General features: G+C 40.4%; 1 long non-coding RNA gene across 1 annotated transcript; it reads left to right on the plus strand.

Moving 5' to 3' along the window:
• Positions 1 to 14,991: 14,991 nt before the first annotated feature.
• LOC138159934 (uncharacterized) lies at positions 14,992 to 17,631 on the plus strand. Its single transcript, XR_011168020.1, has 2 exons — positions 14,992 to 15,127; positions 16,502 to 17,631. It is a non-coding gene; the product is annotated as an uncharacterized lncRNA (long non-coding RNA).
• The last annotated feature ends 1,322 nt before the right edge of the window (positions 17,632 to 18,953 follow it).

An 18,953-nucleotide genomic window follows, 5' to 3' on the forward strand; every position in this document is an offset into this window, starting at 1 on the left:
ATAAAGAAGTTAATAAAGCAAAAAAAATGATTTGACAAATACAAGATAAAATATATATATAAATGAAGGAGAGGCCAGGTAGCACAGCGAGTAAGAGCACCGGCTCCAGTGTCAGGATGACCTGGAGATCGAATCCCAGGCTCAGACACTTAGCACCCACCCAGAAACACCTGGCCGTGTAACCTTGAGCAAGTTACTTAATCCTGATTGCTTAAAAAAAAAAAAAGAAATATAAATCAAGATGTAGAGGTAGAAGAAGGAGTCCTTGTTTTGTTTGAACAAAGCTGGCAGGGTTATGCAATACCACAGATGATGAAATACTAGGCCAAAACCAACAATATAGAATTTAACAGGGATAATTATAAACATCCTACATATATATTCCAAAAATTGACTATGGAAGGCCAAGATTGGGAAGATCTGACTTGGCAGTCATTCATGAGGTAATAGTGAAAGGTACCACTTAAAAAAAAAAAAAAGAAGACAATCGCAAGAAGTATAATGTCCAGACTACAGAAAGAAGCATCCTGGATCACTGGTCATACCACAACTGGAATATTATGTTCAAATTAAGTGTCATCTCCTCTATAAAACCTTTCCCAATTCCCCAAGCTATCAATGGTCTCTACCCCCCCCCCGCCCCAAATTACTTTGTATTTATTTTGTGTGCACTTGTAGCATGTAAACTCCTTGAGGCCAGGGCCTGGTTTTGTCTTTATCTTCAGCAGCTACCATGTTGTTATTTAAGACATATTTAGGGGGCGGAGCCAAGATGGCGGAGTAGAAGCACGACCCTCCCGCGGCTCCGGCTTCCACCCTCCCCAATCCATGTAAAAAGGGGACTCTAAACAAACTTTGGAGCTGCAGAACCCACAAAATGACACAGAGAAACTAACCTCCAGCTGAGAACAGCCCGGCAGGCCGGCAGGAATCGGCCAGCACAAGGCTCTGGGAGCCCAGCCCAGCCCCACCCTGAGGCTTTAGCCCCAGGGCGGACCTGACCAGCCGCCAGCCAGAGGGACTCCAGATCAGCAGCAGCTGTGGCCGTTTCCAGATTTATCAATACGTAGATGCGAAGGACAAGTTCTAATAAGGAATAATAGCAGGCGAAGGCGCGGTGGCCTGCACAGGAAGGTGCGGCGGTGGCAGCGTGGCGGGCGCAGGCCGGGAAGGGGCCTGATCAACTTGGAGGGCCAGTCTTCCCACCAACCACAAGGTCCACTACCAGGCCTATCACCAAAGGGCTGGGACTGGAAAGAGCAAGGTAAGAAGCAAATACAGGGGCCCCTATACTGGACAGCAAACACTCCTGGGGCTACCACTTCATAGCCCAGAAATCTTTTTTTTTTTTTAAAGCCCCTTTCAGGACCTCCAAAGACAAGGATGGCAGAGTGAACCCCACTTGCTCCAAACCCCCCCCTCTGACCCTGAAAATATAGTAACTCTTGCCCCAGGGCAAAACCCTCTACAGTAAAGGCTTGGGATCCTAGAGGAAGGGCGTGGCTAGGACACTGCCTCAAAATGGGTAGAAAGCAGACTACAAAGACAAAGACTCTAGAGTCCTACTATCCTCAGAGGGAGGAACCAACCTCAGAGGGAGACACTGTGGACTCCACACCCACAGCTGAGACTTCAACAGGGAATGGATCCCAAGCACAGAAGGCTCTCCTAGATGAGATCAAAAGGAACTTTGAAAGCAAAATGAGAGAGATAGAAGACAAAATGAATAATTCTCTCAAAACGAAAATAGCAGAATTCGAAAAACATTATAATGAGGAAAACATCTCTCTAAAAAGAAAAGTGTATGATATGGAAAAGGAGCTTCAAAAATTAACCAAGGAAAATGATTTGCTAAAAACCAGAATTAAACAAATGGAAACAAATAACTCTATGAGGAACCAAGAATTAGCCAAGCAAAACAACAAAAATGAAAAATTAGAAAAAGAGGTAAAATACCTCAAAGAAAAAATAACTGACCTGGAAAACAGATCCAGGAGAGATAATCTGAGAATCATAGGCCTACCAGAAAATTATGATGAAAAAATGAGCCTGGACAACATTCTCCAAGAGCTCGTTAAGGAAAACTGCCCTGAGATACTAGAACCTGAGGGGAAAATAGAAATCAACAGAATCCACCGGACACCTGCTGTAAGAGACACCAAACTGAAAAATCCTCGAAATGTTGTGGCCAAACTCCAGAACTACCAGATAAAAGAGAAAATACTTCAAGCGGCCAGAAAGAAACAATTCAAATATCGAGGGTCCACAGTGAGGATTGCACAGGATTTGTCAGCCTCCACACTGAAAGATCGGAGGCAGTGGAATACAATTTTCAGGAAGGCAAAACAGCTCGGATTACAACCAAGGATCACATACCCAGCGAGACTGAGCATATTCTTCCAGGCAAAGAGATGGTCATTCAATGATATAACAGAGTTCCAGACCTTCTTGATAAAAAAGCCAGAACTCAATGGAAAATTCAACCTCCAATTACGAGAAGCAACAGTGACTTAGAAAGGTAAACAAGGAGAACACACATCATTTTAGAGGGAAAGAGGGGAGGGAGAGGAGCTTCGCATGAGATCTGTTCCTGTCATTCTTGATGCGAAGAAAAAATAGCATACCTCATTAAGTATAACAATATCCTACAGGCAGTAGGAGGGGGAAAGGGTTACAAAAGGGGGGTGGGTGTGATTTGTAGGGAGGGAAGTAGTAAAGGGAAAAGGGGAGGAAAAGGGAATACTGAGGGAGGCGGTGGTCAAAAAGAAAACTATTAAGGGGGGAAGGGAGAAGGGAGGGAAAATACAAACATTAACAGGGGCAGGAATAGGATGAGGGGAAAGAAACAGATAACAATCATAACTGTAAATGTGAATGGAATGAACTCTCCTATAAAACGGAGACAGATAGCAGAATGGATTAGAAATCATAATCCTACAATATGCTGTTTACAAGAAACACATTTGAAACAGAGGGATATACACAAGGTAAAGGTAAAAGGTTGGAGTAAAATATATCATGCCTCAGCTAAAGTAAAAAAGCAGGGGTAGCAATCCTTATCTCAGATAAAGCAAATGCAAAAATTGACCTAATTAAAAGAGATAAGGAAGGAAACTATATCCTGTTAAAAGGCACCATCGAGAATGAAGCAATATCACTACTTAACATATATGCACCAAGTGGTGTAGCATCCAAATTCCTAGAGGTGAAGGTAAAGGAATTAGAGGAAGAAATAGATAGCAAAACTATACTAGTGGGAGACCTTAATCTCCCCCTATCTGAACTTGATAAATCCAACCTCAAAATAAACAAGAAAGAAGTTAAGGAGGTGAACAGGATTTTAGAGAGGATAGGTATGATAGATCTCTGGAGAAAACTGAATGGGGATAAAAAGGAATATACATTCTTCTCAGCAGTTCATGGCACATATTCAAAAATTGACCATGTTCTAGGGCATAAAAACCACAATTCTATGCAGTAAGGCAGAAATATTAAACACATCATTCTCAGATCATGATGCAATAAAAATTATATGCAATAAAGGGCCAGGGAAAGACAGACTAAAAACTAACTGGAAATTAAACAATTTGATCCTAAAGAATGAGTGGATCAAACAAGAAATTATAGAAACAATCAGTAATTTCATTCAAGAGAATGATAATAATGAGACAACATACCAAAATCTGTGGGATGCATTAAAGGCAGTTCTTAGGGGAAGTTTTATATCCCTGAGTGCATACGTGATTAAATTAGAGAAAAGGGAGCTCAACGAATTGGGCATGCAATTAAAAAACCTAGAAAAAGAACAAATTCAAAATCCCCAATTAAATACTAAACTAGAAATATTGAAGACTAAAGGAGAGATTAATAAAATCAAAATTAAGAAAACTATTGAATTAATAAATAAAACCAAGAGCTGGTTTTATGAAAAAACCAACAAAATTGATAGACCCTTAGTCAATATGATAAAAAAAAAGAAAGAAGAAAACCAAATTATGAGTATCAAAAATGAAAAGGGTGAATCTACCTCCAATGAAGAGGAAATCAAAACAATACTTAGGAATTATTTTTCCCAATTGTATGCACATAAATTTGACAATCTTAGGGAAATGGATGAATATTTAGAAACATACAAGTTGCCCAGATTAACTGAAGAGGAAGTAAATTACTTAAATAATCCCATCTCAGAAAAAGAAATTGAACAAGCCATCAGTCACCTCCCTAGGAAAAAATCTCCAGGGCCAGATGGATTCACTAGTGAATTCTATCAAACATTTAAAGAACAATTGATTCCAATACTCTACAAATTATTTGGGAAAATTAGTGAAGAAGGAGTCTTACCAAATTCTTTTTATGACACAAATATGGTACTGATACCTAAATCAGGAAGAGATAAAACAGAGAAAGAAAATTATAGACCAATCTCCCTCATGAATATAGATGCAAAAATTCTAAATAAAATACTCGCCAAAAGACTACAGCAACTTATCTCAAGAATAATACACTTTGATCAGGTAGGATTTATTCCAGGAATGCAAGGATGGTTTAATATTAGGAAAACCATCAGTATAATTGAGCATATCAACAATAAAACTAGCAGAAACCACATGATCATCTCAATAGATGCAGAAAAGGCTTTTGACAAAATACAACATCCATTCCTATTAAAAACATTAGAAAGTATAGGAATAAATGGAGCCTTCCTTAAAATAATAGGTAGCATCTATTTAAAGCCATCAGCAAGTATTATATACAATGGGGAGAAGCTGGAAGCATTTCCCATAAGATCAAGGGTGAAACAAGGGTGTCCACTATCACCCCTCTTATTCAATCTGGTACTAGAAATGTTAGCAGTAGCAATTAGAGAAGAAAAAGGAATCAAGTTAGGCAAAGAAGAGACCAAGCTATCACTCTTCGCAGATGATATGATGATATACTTAGATATACCTAGAGAATCAAGTAAAAAACTGCTTGAGACAATAAATAAATTTGGCAAAGTTGCAGGATATAAAATAAACCCACATAAATCCTTGGCATTCCTATATATTTCCAATGAAACTCAACAGCAAGAAGTAGAAAGAGAAATCCCATTTAAAGTTACTGTAGACATTATAAAATATTTGGGAATCTACCTGCCAAAACAAACCCAGGACCTGTATGATCATAACTACAAAACACTTTTCACACAAATAAAGTCAGATCTAACTAATTGGAAAAATATCAATTGCTCATGGCTGGGTCGAGCTAATATAATAAAAATGACAATGTTACCTAAATTAAATTATATATTTAGTGCCATACCAATTAATTTACCAAAAAACTACTTCATAGAGTTAGAAAAAAATAGTAACAAAATTCATCTGGAAGAATAAATGGTCCAGAATATCAAGGGAATTAATGAAAAAAAATGCTAGGGAAGGTGGACTAGCTTTACCAGATTTCAATCTGTACTATAAAGCAGCAGTCATCAAAACTACTTGGTACTGGCTTAGGAATAGAGGAGTGGATCAATGGAATAGATTAGGCACACGAGATTCAGAAGTCAATGACTACAGTAATGTATTGTTTGATAAACCCCCAGACCCTGGTTTTTGGGATAAGAACTCACTATTTGACAAAAACTGTTGGGAAAACTGGAATATAGTATGGCAGAAACTGGACATAGACCATTATCTAACACCATATACCAAAATCAAGTCTAAATGGGTTCATGATCTAGGTATAAAGGTTGATACTGTAAGCAGTCTGCTAAAACAAGGAATAGTTTACCTATCAGACTTGTGGAAAGGGAATGACTTTATGACGAAACAGGAATTAGAGAACATTATAAAATGTAAAATGGATAATTTTGACTACATGAAATTGAAAAGTTTCTGTACAAATAAAGCCAATGTAACCAAGATTAGGAGGGAGGTGGGAAATTGGGAAAGAATCTTTACAACCTATGTCTCTGACAAAGGACTCATCTCTAAAATATACAGACAACTGAGTCAAATTTATAAGAATACAAGTCATCCCCCAATTGATAAATGGTCAAAGGATATGAACAGGCAGTTTTCAGAGAAAGAAATTAAAGCTATCTATAAGCACATGAAGAAATGCTCTAATTCACTATTGATTAGAGAAATGCAAATCAAAACAACTCTGAGGTACCACATCTCACCAGTTAGATTGGCTAAGATGACAAAACAGGAAAATGACAAATGCTGGAGAGGATGTGGGCAAACGGGAACACTAATGCATTGTTGGTGGAGTTGTGAACTGATCCAGCCTTTCTGGAAAGCAATCTGGAACTATGCCCAAAGGGCTATAAATACTTTCATACCCTTTGATCCAGCAATACCACTCCTAGGGTTATATCCCAAAGAGATCATAGAAATGGGAGAAAGACCCATATGTACAAAAATGTTTATAGCAGCTCTTTTTGTTGTGGCAAAGAATTGGAAATTAAGGGGGTGTCCATCAATTGGGGAATGGCTGAACAAGTTGTGGTATATGCATGTTATGGAATATTATTGCGCTATAAGAAACGGGGAGCAGGCGGTCTTCATATTTACCTGGAGAGGCTTAAAAGAACTGATGCTGAGTGAGAAGAGTAGAACCAGGAGGAATTTGTACACAATTACAGACACAACGTATGTGTGATGACCAACTTTGATAGACTGGACTCTTCTCAACAATGCAGGGATATAAGTCAATCCCAAAAGACGCATGATAGAGAGAAAAACATGCATCCAGAGAAAGAACTAGAAAGATCTAAATTTATATCCAGGTGGAAGCAAAATACCTGATCTTTTTCGTTCTCTTATTTGATTTTATGTCCTCTTTACCATTTTTCATTCCAGCTGGTACAATCCATCCTTATAACCTGACCATTGTATAATGTGAAAGTATTTACAGATCCTATACTTGATTATAAGACGCCATGGGAGGGAGGGGAAGGAGGGGGACAAAATGTGAAATTCAAGGAATTGTGGAATTGAATCCTGTAAACTAAAAGGAAACAAACAAATTAATAAATTAAAAATTGAATTAAAAAAAAAGACATGTTTAATTAAATTGAATTGATGAGAATCCAAGAGAAGGTAACCAGGTTAGGGAGAAGTCTGAAAAGCATTTTATATGAGGAACAGTTTAAAGAAATGGGGGTGTGAATGTTTAGGCTTGAGAAGATAAAGATTCAGGGGAGACATGAGAGCTGTCTTTAAATGCTTGAAGGGTCATTATGTGGAAGAGGTATTTCTATCAAAAAATGGATTCCTGCTCTATGTGGGAGATAGGACTGAATCACTTTTTTGTTTTTGGAGGTGGGAGGGGAGGGCAATTGGGGTTAAGTGACTTGCCCAAGGTCACACGGCTAGCATATGTGTGTGTGTGTGTGTTTGTGTGTGAAGTGTCTGAGGCCAGATCCAAACCCAGGTCTTACTGACTCCAGGGCCAGTGCTCTCTACTCACTGCGCCACCTAGCCACCCCTGGATCACTTCTAAGGTCTTTATTTTAGGGGGTCATATCCCAAAGTGTAGAAAAAAAATGCTAATCTGTTTTGTTCATTATTTTGTAGTCTTAACTAATAAAATTAAAATGTTTATGAGTTTTTCACTTGGGCTTATCACTTTGTAGGGTTTTGTGAGACATTTGGAGGCATAAGACATCATGCCTGGCCTGGAGAAGTGAACACTTTCACTGGGAGGCAAGATAGTTGTGTTGAAGAGTGTTAAAGATTGTGATTTTGTGCTTTACATGAACATTTCTTATGTCTGTCTTGTATCACCAATAAGATTATTGGTTCTTGGAGAAAAGACACCACCGTTCAATTTCCTCTTCCATAAAGTGAGAAAGTTAGATCATACAGTCTATAAGGTCTCTCCCAGAACTAGAACCCCATTGTGCACACCCTCTGACTCTTGGCACCATGCTGTCTATGGAGTAGGCATTCGATAAAGATTTGCTGAATCCATAGACCGTATAAGAATTCTGAAAATCACTGTCAGCCAGAATGCAAAACCAGTGATTTTCTGAATTATTTCAGAACAGCTTTCAAAACAAAGCTTCAAGGAAAAGATGGGAATGAAGCTGAACTTTAAAAACAAGATAAGGTTGGGATGGAGGGAGAAAAGGAGAGAGGCTATTCCAGGCAGACAGAGCAAGATAAGCTAAATCAGAGTGGGAATAGAAGACATCTTTGGGGAATAGCGAGGCAGGTGAGAGTCGGAAGCTGAGAATGGGTGGAGACAGACTCAGAAAGACAAAAAGGAACAGCAGCTGTTGAGAGGAAGGCTTCCAGAGGCAGATGCTTGCTGTTGCTGGGGCCCATTAATAGCATCAGGCTGTAGCCTCAGGACTGGCAGACTATTTCATCAGGTGAGCTGAGAAGGGTAATTGAGGGAGCATAGACAAAGAACTAGCATTGTAATGTGAAAGCAATCCAGGTGTGCACAAAAGAAAGATTGGGGAGTAAATGGAATGAGTCCACTGAGAGTGTTCAGGGTTTGTATTTAAGAGGGTGAGAGTAGGGGCCCATGGCCTTACACACACACACACACACACACCACACACACACACACACACTGTATCCTCACGACACTTAGCACGGTTCCTAGAACATGGTAGGCACTTAATAAATGCTTGTTAACTGTTGACACACATGCACAGGAATACCAATGGAGAAAAAAGTGATGAAAAGGTACAAAAAACAAACATTGTCCTAGATAATGTGTATGAACCTTGGGTTACTGCGTTCTTGGTTTTATTTTGGGGAAAAGAATTCAGGGGAGGTATGGAGACAGAGTGACCCAAGGCTTGACATGACTTGAGCATGACCGTATGGCACAAAGGGAGTGAGCTGGATTTGGAGTCAGGAACCTGGGTTCAAAACCCAGCTCCATTACTTACTCCCTGTGTGGCCTTGGGCAGGTCACTTGACCTATCTATTCTACAGTTTCTTCATCTGCATTATGATAGTTGAACTTTTTGAGATCCTTTCAGTTTCTGAATCCATGATCCTATGGCAGTGGAATGAAATAAAACCTGCCCAGAGTGAAGAGTTGATTTAGGAAGTAGCATGAGAAAAATGAAGAAAGCTAGAGAGACAATAAGAAGCCACAGAAGATTTTTGAGCTGGGGAGTGATGTAACAAAAGGGATGTTTTAGGAATGCAGCACCCAGGCCTCCTCCCCTTCACCCCAAGTTCAAGGAAAGTTATGGGTATGGGTAACCACCCACTCAAAATCATAGCACATCACTTCCCACCAGTTGCTGGGTTTGGGTTTTTGGTTTTTTACCAGCCAACCAGAAGACACATTAAAAGCAAAATGCATTTAAACTTCCTTACAAGACCTGGCAAGAAACAATTCCCCCATGTGCCAAGGGTTATACTCTCTCACAGGTTACCCACCAGCAATAGGGGAGGGAACACCCTGAGGACAGAGGACCGGCAGGCTCAGAGGGACTCCACCTCTGACATTGCTGCTTCCTCTTCTGAGTGGGGGTCTTCTGCTTCTCGGATGTCCCAGCTACGGCACTCCACTGGTCGTCTTTATTGATGCTGTTCTTTTTGATCATCTTTTGGTCACTGACCACAGTGAGGACACCTCCTTCTTAGTCAGGGGTTCTTAACCTGAAGTATATGAACTATATTCCAATTGAATTGGTTTCCTTTGTAATTCTATATATTTTATTTGCATTTTAATGTTAATATTTTATTTTTCCCAATTACACATAAAAACAATTTTTAACCTCCTTTTTTTTTTACAGTTTTGAGTTCTAAATTCTCTCCCACCTTTCCATCCCTTCCCCATCATTGAGAAGGTAAACAATTTGATAAAGGTTGTCCATGTTATTTGCATTTAAAAAGACTATTCTGAGAAGGGGTCCCTAGGCATCAACAGATTGCCAAAGAGGTCCAAGGCACACAGACAAAAAAAGATTAGCAATCTCTTTCTTACAAGGTGAGATATACCTCCTAGTTATGTCCATAACCTCAGAAGTAATCAAATCATCTTGGCCTCTTTTTTTTTCCTTTAGAAAAAAAATACACTCAAATAGCATAACAGGAAAAAAAGTTATAAAGCCTTGCTACCCATCGCACATCTACCCAAAAATTAGAGCACCCACTCTTACAAATATACACAGAATATGGAGGAATGGAGTTGGGGGAAAGTGGGTACAAATTTAAAGACAATGGTGGTGAGACAAACATGTCCTCTCTTCTAAGAGTCTTCACAAAATTCACTATAGGACCTCAGAGGTAGATGAGCCCCTCTGGTGCTAGGCCAGACTGGTGTGGCATCTCCCTTAGATATGTGGCTCAGCTAGGCTTGCTCTTCACAAGGCATGGACTCTCAGATCACTTGGTCACTGGACTGGATGAGGCAGGTCTCTTAGCTCCTGGGTAGGTACAGATGCTATCTGATTGCCTGGCATGACATCTACTGGACCAGTCAATCCTCTGGACTCTGTGAGCTCACTCCTCTGTGGCAGCTAGCCTCCACTATCTCCAGTCTCTGGCTGGGCTGAGTACTACTGTGTTCTTTTCAGTTAGAGTGTGATGATGTTCATATGTATGCGTGTGTGCGAACTTAAATAAAATAAGCATCTGTAATGGAAATGTAAATTTCTTCCCTGCCCTTAGGCCCTTTGATAGGTTTAAGGGACTCTGAGAACCGTCCTTGATTTGAAAATATACTCTGCTTCCTAATAGGCTGAACGTGGTCACATGGAGCCTGTGGCAGGAGGCTTGGTTTTCAGGAATGCCTACACCTTGATGCTGTGTGATTGGGCAGTGGGTCAAGAGGGTGGTTACATTCTCTGAGCCAGGAGAAGGCTATATAATCCCTGATGTGAGGCTTTGCTTTGGGGCTCACTTTGAGAAGTGTTCCGTGATTTGATCAGATGAGACTATGGGAAGCCGTTGTTGAGACCCCCCCCCCCCCCTCGGCTTTGAAAAACCCAGATATTGATTTGGTATGGATGTAATGGTTGGACAGTTTGGAAACCTGTCTACTTGATCTCTTTCTCTGTCTTGATAATTCTGTCTGTATACTCTGAAGTTTGGGGTGCTGACCTTTTTCCCCTGAACTAGGTAAACGAAATATGTTTGACTGATTAAAGTAAGCTTGTTAACCTATTTTGAGTTGCTTTCCTTTAGCAAAGCAGATCTAAGAACCTGTGTTGGCAGCCACCCTGGGGACGCTGGGGTGCTTGCTGCTACAGCATCTCCATATATGTTATACACACACGTACATACATAGATATGGATAGAAGAGAAATTGTACATGAAACTCTAAGTTTATTCATTTAGTACAGTATGTAATAGACTCTAATAGTTTTCTTTTAAGCACATGATAAATTCAACATGTAACTTTCAAAGCTGTCCTGCTTGTCTGTGATTCCTTCTGACCTTCCTTCTGTGCACTTTGGTGCTTTTTTTTTTTGAGACTAGGTCCCCTATCTTGCCCCGACTGGAATATTGCCACTCATGGTCTGTGTCCCACTTCTGATCAGCACAGAAACTTTAACCTGTTTTGTGTCCAGCCTGAGCTGGTTTGCCATTCCTAAGGTAGCCTGTGCCATCACCACCACCAGTCTCAGGGGTTCACCATTTGATGCCAGACTTAGTACAGACACATGATCAACTTTAGCCCTACTACAACTCAGAACTCCCAGACTCAGAATTCCCCACTAGCCTCAATCTCCTTAGTAACAGTGATTACAACCATGTACTATCATGACTGGCTCTTCTGAGCATTTTTTAAAAATATTTTAATGACCCTCATTCTTTAATTTCCTTCCTCTGTCCCTCTTCCTTCCTTCTTCTCTCTCCCTTCCTTCCTAGTTTTGAAAACCACTCCTCCAACCCACTCCTCCTACTATGTCCTTGGTAGGGGTGGACGGGAGAAGAAAAATAAAACCCTTTACAATGTTCTTCTGGACTGAAGAACTACCGTTCCCTTTCAACAAGGGCAGGGACCCTTAGCCTAGAAAGGACAGAAGCCTCTCCTTTTTGACTCCCTATGGGCTTGGGCTTAGAGGTTTGTTACCTCCAGGCAGGAGGTTAGAAGTCTAGCCTCTCCTGTTTAAAACTTCTTCCAGATTGAGAGTAGGAGTCTCTCAGTGAGGGTCTGGCTCTATTTTTATGCAAACTGCAGCAGGCTAGCTAAAGAAGACCTTAAATTTCTTTGTCCTTCATCCCTTATCTGAGTTAAGGCCAGGAAATTCCTTTTAATACCTATCATATCAGTGGTCTGGGCAAATCACTTTTTCTACTTTTAAAAATGCAAAACTTTCATGAGGAGACCCTTCTCAATTCCCCACCCCTGTTATACCCCTAATGTTCCATGGAGGCTGAGATGAGTGGCGAAGACTAAAAAGATCTGATTTCCCACCAGACAAAAAAAATCACTATTTCCTAGACAAAGTTCAATTAGGCAACAATATGCAGAATGAAACAGAGGTGGGACAGCTCAGAGACGAAAAGTTCAGTTAAAATAATCCAGGCAGAAGATAATAAAGATGGTACTGGGACAGGAAAGTAATGACCAGATCCAAGACTGCTTATAAAGGAAGGAAACGGGACTTACTACATGAGGTAGACCAGAGAGAAGCTCCATTTTTCTCATGTAGATTCATCCCAGTTAAATGAACTATTTTGTTTTTAATTAAAATTGTTTTCAATTAACAGGCACTTATTTTTATCTTGCCCTCTCCTCACCCCCAAATAGGAGTTATCAAACTTTCACAAATGGAAGGAAGGGGGGGTGGCTAGGTGACGCAGTGAATACAGCACTGGCCCAGGAGGACCTGAGTTCAAATCCGGCCTCAGACACTTAACACAAACACCAGCCATGTGAACTTGGGCAAGTCACTTAACCCCAATTGCCCTCCAAAAAGCAAAAAAAAAAAAAAAAAAGGAAGGAAGATTCTTGGTAATTCCTTTTCTTCTTCATTGAGGGAAATGAAATGATCAACAGGCATTTATTAAGTTTCTTCTCTATGCCAAGCACTGGAGATAAAAGAAAACAAAGGTTTCACTACAAGCACACTCTCAAAAGTGTTTGCAAAATGAAAAAGCCTTTGCTCTTCTTCCAAAAATGTATTTCCCGGTCTTGTACACCCACCCATCCTTCAAGCCCTGCCTCTCCACTCCAGCCATTGTTTGTTTTGACCTTCTCAGAATTCCTATGGCATGTATTTTCTGTATCATAGACTTTAGTACTAAATCAGCAGATCCTAATCTGTGAACCGAAGATACTGGGATGGCTCCACGCCCGTTGTTTCAAGGGCTCCCCAAACCCAAGTGAATTCATAAATATGCAGGCATATATACATTCTACAGGCAAGATGCATATTTCCTTATTAGCCATATTAATTTTTGCTAATGTAGATGCTATCATGGTTACTAAAACATTCAGAATAGTTTCTTTGTGTTATCAAAGGACACCAGACCACCAATTACTATCCTGTGGAGGGCTGCAAAATATTTTGATGCTAAATGGAGATCCTCATACTTGAAAAGTCTGGGAGTCACTAAACTACATATGGCTGTGTGACAAGGGGTGGGGTGGCAGACAGAGGTTGGTAGGTGGCCATTGCTAAGAGCCCAGCAGGTCTGGTTCAAAGCTGAGGTCTTGGGCCAAAAGGTGTCAATATGGGGAAGTACAGGAGGAAGCCTAGGTGTGAGACTGCCGCTAGGAATGAGTAATCTAGAAACCATTCACCAGGTAATCAAGCCAGGAAGCGAGCTGAGGTGGGGGTGGACTCAGACAGGCTCCCTGAGGCTTTTAAGTATGCCCCACCTCCTCTGGGCAGTGCGGATGTTATTCTGGAGTGCTAGAGAGAACACTGGATTTAGGATTAGAAGTCCCTAGGCCAAAATTCCCCTTTCTCCCCTTAATTATTGTTTTATCTCGTGCAAAATCACTATAAGACTGCACCATTTGTCCTGCCTAGCCCCCCCCCTTCCTTGTTGTGATAATCAAATAAGCAAAATAGAAGCACTATAATGTTTTTATAATTTTCTAATTATGTCTCTGAGGTAGATTTCAAATTCCTTGAGGGCAGGGAGACCCTTTCTTATATTTCTTTTATAGCACCCGGCACAGTGCTGGGCATTTAGTGGATATTTGTCAATCAAGGAAAAAATGTCGATTGGCAGCTGTGTAGTTAAGTATTCTGCCCAATAGCTCACACTCTGGGTGAGAGTGCTTTGTGCTCTCAAAAGCAAATGCCCTTGAAATCATGGAGCTTACAAGTATTTCAGAGCTAGTGACCAGAGAATGCTAAATCTCCGTCAGCAGTCCACACATAATCAACTCTTTGAGCTGTTTTCGCTTCTTTTGGCTCTAAAAGTCTGAACTCCAGAAAGCCCCTTCCCCCACAATGACAGCTGCAGTAACAATGGAGAAAGTCCGGGGCGGCCAACAAATCACACCACCGTGGAAATTTTAGGTCAGTGTATTTGGATCGTTGGCTGCACAATGAGACAAGAAGAGGTCAGAGATTAAATTTCACTTCCCATACCCAACAAGAGTTAGCTTGAGCCCCTCAAACCCTCTCTTTAAGCTGGTGTGTGCATATGGCAAATTCTGCCCCTGTGGCAAATAGTCAGAATTTTTTCACTGTGGTTCATGAAAACCTTTTTATGAAAAATAAGCCATGAAATAATTTCTCTATGGTCTTTGCCTGAACAAGACTGAGAAGAGCTATTTTTTTTTTACTTTGTGAATCATTCAATTTTCTATTTTTATGCTACTTTCGGTATTACTAAATATGAAATTATCCTCCCCAGGGGGCAAAATTCCTCTATGAATATATATTTTTTCTTAATTGTGGGAATTTTTTGAAGCTAGTGGTTCCCATTGCTGTGGGATAGTAACCAGAACAAGGTTTCCAAGAATACCATGGCTTCCCATCTACTTAGACCCTTCTCCTTAGGAGGCATTCATTCAATGATTTCTATTGCAGCTAATACTAAATGCAAAAATGCTTAGCTACACGTACATAGAGCCAAGACTGTCTTCCCCTGATTCCACACAACCAAGAAGAATATCCAGTAGGAATTGCCTTTGGTTTGGTTTTTAATGTTACAAGATCAGTGGGAGCACATTGTCCACCCCTCAGGGTTGTAAGGTAAGAGTTTTGCACCTGGGGCAAATGAAGGAGTAAATAGAACTCTCAGACTAAGAAACATAACCTTCAGATCCCACACTCATATCATGGCAAAGCCAAGAGCTTTCTGTCTGGTGCATTACAGGGGAGCCAGTTCTGACTGAGTCATGGAGGAGCTCATCTGGGGCATAGTCACTGGGGGAGAAAGTCAGTCATATGGCAGCTCTCTGCTGTCTTGCAATCTAGGTGCTAAACTTAGTTGAGGCATTGTGTTAGAGTAGAACCAACCCTAAGTCTAGAAGTCAGAGAATGAGAGTTCAAATCTTGTCTCTGATGCTTACTGACTGTGTGAAGGTGGGCAAGTCATTGCCTTTCTAGGTCTCATTTTCCTCATCAATAAAATGAGGTTGTACTTGATAGCTTGGGTCTTTCTGGATCTAAATCTCTGATCCTATTATATTATTTCTGCTGAAGGATTGCAAGTGGTGTTTAAATATTGGTCCCCTGGGGAAAAGCCTGGTTGCCCCACCCTATTTATAGCGCTGCTATCTCTCTCAAGTTTCACCTCCTTTCCTAATTCGGAGCTCTCTTCTGATCCTATCTTATCCAGGACCACTAAGGTTACCTGGAGCTGACTAAAGGGAGAAAAGTGATTGCCAAAGTATTGGTGTCAAATGGATGTCTCTATATCTGCCCTGCAGTTCACATCAAAAAAATACCTTTACTAAGAGAGACTGGTTAAATAAGGATGTTTAGTACATACCCATTGTTCTCCTGTCCTGATGGTCCCAAATCTTGGTTTCTCAATTTGCCATGGGGTTCAGGACCTAAATAATCTCTGAGGTTCTAGGTATAAGAAAGGTAATACAAAGCTGTTTTGGATGAACTTAACTTCATTTCTCAGATCCCCTTTAGTCAATTACTCCTCTGGGTTCTATGGTTTGTGGGAAGCTTCAAATCCCTTCCTACCCCTTGGTGTTCTGATTCTGCTGGCTCCATCCTTAATGCTTGGACTAGCTGCTATTGACCTATAGTGTTGTTATTATTATTATATAGAATTCGCTATAAAAAGCAGCTTCTGCTCACCTCAACAGCCATTTAAAATTCAATACTTTTAATTTTGAACAAAAAGACCGAATGAAATGAGTATTTTCACATAGAGTATAAAAAAAAAGGGGGGGGTGCATAGGAAACTACAAATCTCTTATTACATATAGCTTGATTTTCCTTTGAAGGATCAAATGGAATAATATTTGTAAAATGCTTAGCACAGTGCCTAGTACATAGAGGAGTTTAATAAATGCGTGTTACCTCACACCTCACTTTCAGAGCTGGCCTGTTTGTCTCTGTTTCTGTACTCTTAGGTCATTTTTTCTGTTTTCTTTTTCCCAACAGACTTTCCATGGGCATTGTCTCCTAGACCATGAGATTTTGAGGATCAAAGACCATATCTATATTTTCTGTATTGGCATCCAGCATAATACGTATGCTCACCAAATAGTAAGCAAGCCAAGTACTTGAATAACCCAGAGAAGACTAACAGAAAAACCCAGTGGACAGAGCTGTTTGAGGGGTCAACAGGAACCTACGGAGCGCAAGAAGTCTCTTTTTAAATCAGTTACAATGTTCCCTTTTCTAGATTTAGGATCAAGAATCCTTGAGTGCTAAAAGCTTCACAAAACTGTACCAACAGCTCCAACATTGGTAATCAAGGCAAAACTTTATATAAGGAGGCTTTTCTTTTCTATTTATAATCTGAAATTATATATATACATCTATATGTACGTAGATATATACACACACATATGAGAGCATTAAAATGCAAATTACAGCTACTAAAAATGAATTGCGCTTGAGAAGGAACTGGAAAATAAATGAGATCATTGTCTTTATGCACTAAATTTAGGCATAACTCCCAGTAATTGGGCAGGTGGGTTTCATTCATAAATAAATAAGATGGATTAGTAGAAGGTATGAGAATAGACAAAGACAGGGAGAGAGATTCCCATGGATTTCTTTTGAAATGTTTTCCTTGCATCTAGGCTCTTCAGCAATTCATCCTTTAGATAGTAACCCAGCTGTTGTTCTTTAGATATATTATCTGACCATGTCACTCTGCTGCCCCCAAATCTTCAGTGGCTCCCCATTATTTCTAAGATAGAATTCGAACTCAGCCTGGCACAGAGAGTCCTCCAGAGTCTGGCTACAACCTACTTTTCTAACTTTATCTTATGTAACTCGGTTTCATACACTCTGTATTCCAGCCAAGCTGGTGTACTGGCTGCTCCCCAAAATCAGCATTCGATTTCCCAACACTAAGTCTTCCAACAGACCATCCTCCATGTCTGGAATGTTCCTCCTCCTCCTCATCTCTACCCCTTAGAGTTCTTGGTTTCTGTACATGGTGGAGATTCCGGTATTCATGGACAGTCTTCTTTTTTCCCCTCTTTTTTGTATAGACAAATGTTCATTTCTGTTCATGTTTGTCAGGTTCATAATAATAGTAATAAAATCTTTAAAAAGAATATCTCACTTCCTTCAAGAATACCCTAAGGTGCTATATCCTATGCAAAGCCTTACCTTATCTCTCTCCCTTCCTTCTTAGCAGAGTCCTGCTTATGCAAAGCAAGCAGGACTTTTTCCAGGGTACTGACCTCTGGAGTAGAGAGTGGAACCCACTTTGGCCTCAAAAGGGCAGGCTTCTTTCCTTTACTGACCATCATTCCCAGGTTTCATCTGGGCAGGAGGCCACCCCCCCCCCGCCTCCTGACAAAACTACGTTGTTATTTGTGCCACTAAGGGGCACAGTGGGTAATGCATTAGACATAGAGTTAGGAAGACCTATCCTGCCTTAGACACTAACTGTTTGGGCCTAGATAAGTCACTGAACTTGTCACACCCTCAGTTTTCTTATCTATAAAAGCAGGAAATTGGACTCTGACCTCTGAGGCCCTTTCTATAAATCTATGATCCTGTGATCTCATGAACTAAATTTGCCTTAGGCTCTGGGATTCCTAATTATGGCTCTGGCTACTAGTGTTTGTTTCTTCCTCAATTTACTCTTATTTACTTTTCTTTTTATGTGTTATATCCCCATAAAATATAAACTCCTTGAAGACACTGACTTTTATCTTGACCTTATCTTCTCAGCACCTAGGACAATACCTTATACAAAGTGTGGTTTAGTCATTTCCGCCTTGCCTAACTCTTCATGTACCCATTTGGGGTTTTCTTGACAAGGATGCTGGAGTGGTTTGCCATTTCTTTCTCCAGCTTGTTTTACAGATAAGGAAACTGAGGCAAACAGGATTAAGTGACTTGCTTAGGCTCACAGAGGTAGTATCTGAGGTCAGGTTTGAACCCAAGCAGATGAGTCTTCCTGACTCCAGACCCAGCACTTTATCTACTGTGCCTTCTAGGATAAATGTTTGTTGAATTGCCAAGGGACCCCAAACATTGGCATTAGATCAGCACATTCAACCTCCCATTGACTTGGTTAATAAAAAACTGAGTAAGTGCGAAGGATTTTACAAGCTGTGGCTGAGCCTAATTGGACTCTCACTTCTCTGGACACCTAATGTTCCTATAATGACCACTATTCAGGTGTGTGATCGTTCTCTTACACTTTTGTGTCCTTAATGAAACTTAAATGGACAGAATGCTAAATTTCGAACCAAAAAGACCCAGGTTCAAATTTTGCCTTGAATACTCACTTGATCACCCAATACTTGTTGGGTGATTAAGAGACAGTACCTTAACCTCTCTGAGCCTGTTTCTTCATGTGTAAAATTATATGATATCTGTAGTATTTGCCTCATAAAGCTAAGTCTCAAATGAGATCTACACC

The sequence above is a fragment of the Petaurus breviceps genome, unplaced genomic scaffold (assembly GCF_028583685.1).
Source record: "Petaurus breviceps papuanus isolate PSGF00001 unplaced genomic scaffold, PetGlider_PUasm1.0 178, whole genome shotgun sequence".
NCBI classification, from domain to species: Eukaryota; Metazoa; Chordata; class Mammalia; order Diprotodontia; family Petauridae; genus Petaurus; species Petaurus breviceps.